The following is a 4,854-nucleotide window of genomic DNA, read 5'->3' on the forward strand; positions in this document are numbered from 1 at the left end:
CGTTTTTGTTTTGTTTTTTTTATTCCAGTGATTTATGACCTGAGGATCTAAAATGCCAATAGTGCGCACCATTTCAACCTCCAGAATCAACTTTTCACAATAAGAAGAACAAGTAAGTCAATGAGTTAACAAGCACTTTTTAATCGGACAAGGGATTTGAAAGTTTCGAGAGGACACCTAAAAAGAAGGGAATTGGATATGAGCCAGAAACATCTACCGAAAAAAGTTCAGACGAGGAAGAGATAAAGAGTGAGGTTGAAGAGATGGCGGATATTACAAGAATGACGATGGGAGATAACAAGAATATAATACATGAAGAACATGGACCATGCCTTGTCCCACCCGAAATACCAGCTAAAAGAAGTTTTGAGCTCAAATGCCATATTTTATCGATGCTCAAGGATATACCTTTCACCAGGAAAGAGTATGAAGATGTATTCAAGAATATTGATGAATTAAAGGACATTGCAAACTACTTCAGTGTTCCTAGCATTCCAAGAAAGTCAGTATTACTTAGGATGCTTCCGGTGAAATTTACCGGTGAAGCCAAAGTTTGGTTGAAGTCACTTACGCCCATATTTACTTCTTGGGCAAATCTTCGTGATGCTTTTATTGAGCAATTTAGTCTACCTTCGAACATCTCAACGCACAAGAAGAAGATTGGTAATTTTCAACAAGAAGTTGGAGAGTCATTGTCTGAAGCATGGGTGAGGTACAAGGGATTGCTTAGGAGTTGTCCTCAACATGATCTTAATGTCCAACAAGAATTGTCCATTTTCTATGATGAAGTGAATGTAACAACAAAACAACTTCTTGACTCCTAAGGACCAATGACGAAGAAGGAGCGGAAAACTATTAAAGAGTTGATTGAAGAGTTTGCGAAGCACAAGTCAGTATCCCAACCCATGAAAGGATGTTACTAGAGGTAAAGGAGATGGAGGGAACAAAAAATTGGCTAAAATCATTGCTAAACTAGATATTATGGATAGGCGAATGATGAAATTGGATCAATCTATTCATGAAATAAGAGTCAGTTGTGATAATTATATTAGGCCACATTTAACCAAGGATTGTGATCTTGATGAGAATGGTAACTGAAAAACACAAGTTTGCTATTCTAGTGGTGATAAGTATGATGAAGACCGGAGGAAGCCTAAAAAGGAGTGGTTTCCATATGAAGAGTACAAGAATCAAGAATATGAAAAGTATAGATAAACTAGTCGAGGTTTTTATCAAAAAGAGAAATCACCTCCCAAAAAGAAGATGTATTTTGAGTCGCTACTTCATAGGTTTATAGAAGCATATGAAAAGAGACATGATACTACTAATGCTAATGTAAGAAATCATCAAGCTTCCATCAAGAACATAGTGACTCAACTTGGGAAACTAACAACACATGTCAATGAGAGATTTCCACCTAGAAATCAAGACCAAAAAGCACAACCTAATGTAATAGACATCTACATTGAAGAAAAAGTTCATTCCGAGCCATTTATGACCCATGAAACAATTACTATGGAGCTTGATTCGTGTTTGGAAAAAGTGATGGCCAGAGATAAAAGAGCAAAAAGTGAGTTGTATTGTGACTATTCACCACATCATGGTGTTTGAAGGTCCAAAATGTTTCTCCCCTCAATTCGTATCAACCTCCTTTGCCATTCCTATTTCAAGAACTTAAGCATCATCTGGAGCCAGAACAGAAGAAGTTTATGGAATAAGTGCTCTTACTCTCGATAACTGCTCTATTCCTCAAGTCAATGGCTAAGCTTCCTAAGTTTGCAAAAGATGTTATGACTAATAGAAAGTAGTTAGAAAAAGCATCAACCATAGTGCTTAATGAATTATGTTCAGCTACGATCATCAATGGATTGCCAATCAATATTGGAGATCCATGCCAACTAACTTTGTCGTGTGAATTTGGCAATTCCACTTCTATACATGCTTTCGCTGATTCGGGGGAAAGCATGAATCTTATGCCATATTCTTTCTATAAGAAGCTCGGTCTACCAAGGCTCCAAGACATGAGGATGACAATTCGAATGGAAGATCACTCGATCACTTATCCACAAGGAATCATTGAAGACTTGTTATTGAAGGTGGGAAAGTTTATTTTTCCGTTTGAATTTGTGGTACTAGACATGAAAGAAGATGAAGACCTTCCCATAATTTTTGGAAGACCATTCTTGATTACCGCTAGAGATCTTGTTGACATCCATAAATCAAAACTCTCACTTCATGTAGAAGATGAAGCAAATTACTTTCGCAATGAGTCCTAAACTGAGTCATGAAATACCAACATATGAAGTGTCATAGATACATGATATGGAAGAAGACCTCAGTGAGCTAGAAGAAACTGAAAATATGATGGAAGAAGATATGAAGGTTTGGGAGAAGCCCCATGGTGAAAAAGTCAAAAGTTCTAAACTAAGATCTACGGTTCCTATGACATTTTAGGTGATCACGTTTACTACACCTAAGGTTGAAAAGGAAGAGGCAGGTGATGAAGTAGAAGATGACTTATATGAAGAGATTGAGATAATTGATGAAGATATGGGTGGAGAATTAGATGAGACTTTAATGGTTAAGATGGAGTTAGATGAGAAGAAGAACACGAAAGTGAAAGGAAAGAACAAAGGGGTAAAGAGTAAGCATGAAGAAAGTGCCATGCAAAAGAACAAGGAGAATTCAAAGAAGGCATACATTTAAAGGGTTCAAGCATACAAGCGCAAGTGGAAAGAGAAAAAGAAGATCTCACTCCCAACCGCAACAATGTAGAGTGGGAAGGACTCCGGCTCACAAATCCTCAAAAGTAGCGCTTTTCGGAAGACAACTTGATGTTTTAGAGTTTGCATTTCTTTTCCTTTAGATTTCTATTTTTTTGAAGGTTTTTATTTTTACTGTTTATGTTAGTTTAACCAAATGATCATGTATTTTCTTAGTCTTTTGATTTTATTTTGTAGTGTAAAAAAACTAATGCGTGAAGCAGTGAAGGAGCTTAATGGATGAAGAAGCCATGAGATTTTTGGAAGATTATAATTGAAGACCATGTTTTTGAATAAGTGTGGGGTTTCCATTTGATGAAGAAAATAGTTTTAGAAGTATTTTAGAGAAAGGAAAAGTCGGGAATAGTCCTAAGACATTAAGAAGAGGCGATGAATTATTTTGACCATTGAAGACACTCTGAGAAGTCACCATGACATGGCCATTATCACCACCTTGTGGCAGTCAATTTTATCATGATTGCTTCCGACCATACACCACGATGTGGCATCATTAGACCACACCGTGGCGATCTTATAATTCACGACCATTATGAATATTCACTTGACACTATGATGTGACGTTACTCTACCACGTCGTGACAGAGGTTCAACACATTTTTTGAAGATGGTTCCTCGGTGTATTTCGATCTGTCATAATTACATTCATGAGAAAAGAGCCCAAAAGTACTATTTCCAGCCATTATACGAGAATTAAAAGCTTTACCATACATGTTTCAAAATTCGATCTTGCCACTACTATCCCAGGGGAGTCTGTTCCAATTCTTCCTTTTTATTTTTTTATGTTCTTTAATTGTTTAAGCATGCCATGGGGACATTTCATTATTTAAGTGTGGGGTAGGGGTTGAATATAGGAATATAGGCTTACTAATTAAAATAAAAATTGAAATATGACTAGAATTTAAAAAAATTATTAGAAAGATTTGAAATAATAATCTAAAATTGAATCTAGTTAAAAAAATGTTACGTTGAGATCTAGGTTGCTAGTGTTGTGTGAGACGATTCAATGTGAGTTTCAATGATTATTTGAGCCAATATATGTTATAGTGTATTTGTGGCTTCCATATCCTAGTGAAATCATGGAACAAAAACATGACCTTGCTTAGTTTGAGGGCCATAATATGTTTAACATCATGTACCAAAAATGTATCCAGGAGAGCTTATGTATTTATTACACCTTAGACTAGTATCTCTAACCTATAAGGGTTGAAGTTGAGTTTCCTTGCTTAAGCATATTTTCTTAGGATTTTTAGTTTTGATTGAAAAAAGTGAGAAAAAACATAGAAAAATGAAAAAAAATTGCAAAGTTTGAGAACAAGAGTCTACAAAGTTATGATGATAAAGAAATATCATGAAGTGAAGTTCCAAATCGAAGACTCAAGAATAAGGCGAAATTTTCCAAGTTATTATTGTTTGTAATTCTTTTTATTTTTAGGTTATTTTTCCATATGTATGTTTGGGGGTTTAACCGAAAATTACCTCGAGATTAAGAAAGATTTATGAGGATATATTCAAAGGGATGCATAAAACGAGTGTTGTTTAAAAGAAGTAGGGAATTGTTTATAAAGATTGTGAGTATTTAGGATTGGGGAAGTTCTTAGGAAAATTTAGACACAAATACATGCATTGCAGTCTTGGAGTAATGGAGAGGCTCAAAATGGATTGTTTTGTGGAATGTTGGTATCTAAAGTCTTGATATGATAATAATAATATTAGTTTTGCTTGAGGGAAAACAAAAGCCTAATGTGAGGTATTTTGATATGCGTATATTTAATTAAGTATTTAATGCATATTTCTAATAATTTTAGTTAAATTTATGTTTATTTTCCTACAAAAGGTACTTACTATGTTTGAAATATGTTTTGTAGCAATGAATACTTTCTCGGGATAAAAAGGAAGGAAAAAAAGTAGTTGTAAGCAGGAATGGATGAGCTAAAGCTGGAATGAAGAAAAAGAATACTTGAAAACAGATGACCACGCCATGGTGATCTTCCAACACGACATCGTGATAGGAAGATTCTCAACCAATCAGATGACTTGGAGAGTACGAAATTTACATGAGGTCATGATGTGG

The 4,854-nt window shown here is 35.1% G+C and overlaps 1 non-coding gene across 1 annotated transcript; it reads right to left on the reverse strand.

Annotated features, from left to right (window-relative positions):
* Positions 1-644: 644 nt before the first annotated feature.
* Positions 645-751, reverse strand: LOC145096351 (small nucleolar RNA R71). Its single transcript, XR_013703760.1, has one exon. It is a non-coding gene; the product is annotated as a small nucleolar RNA R71 (small nucleolar RNA).
* Between the last annotated feature and the right edge of the window lie 4,103 nt (positions 752-4,854).

Source organism: Lactuca serriola, chromosome 3, assembly GCF_051521515.1.
Source record: "Lactuca serriola cultivar US96UC23 chromosome 3, Lser_US96UC23_V15, whole genome shotgun sequence".
In the NCBI taxonomy this organism is placed as follows: Eukaryota; Viridiplantae; Streptophyta; class Magnoliopsida; order Asterales; family Asteraceae; genus Lactuca; species Lactuca serriola.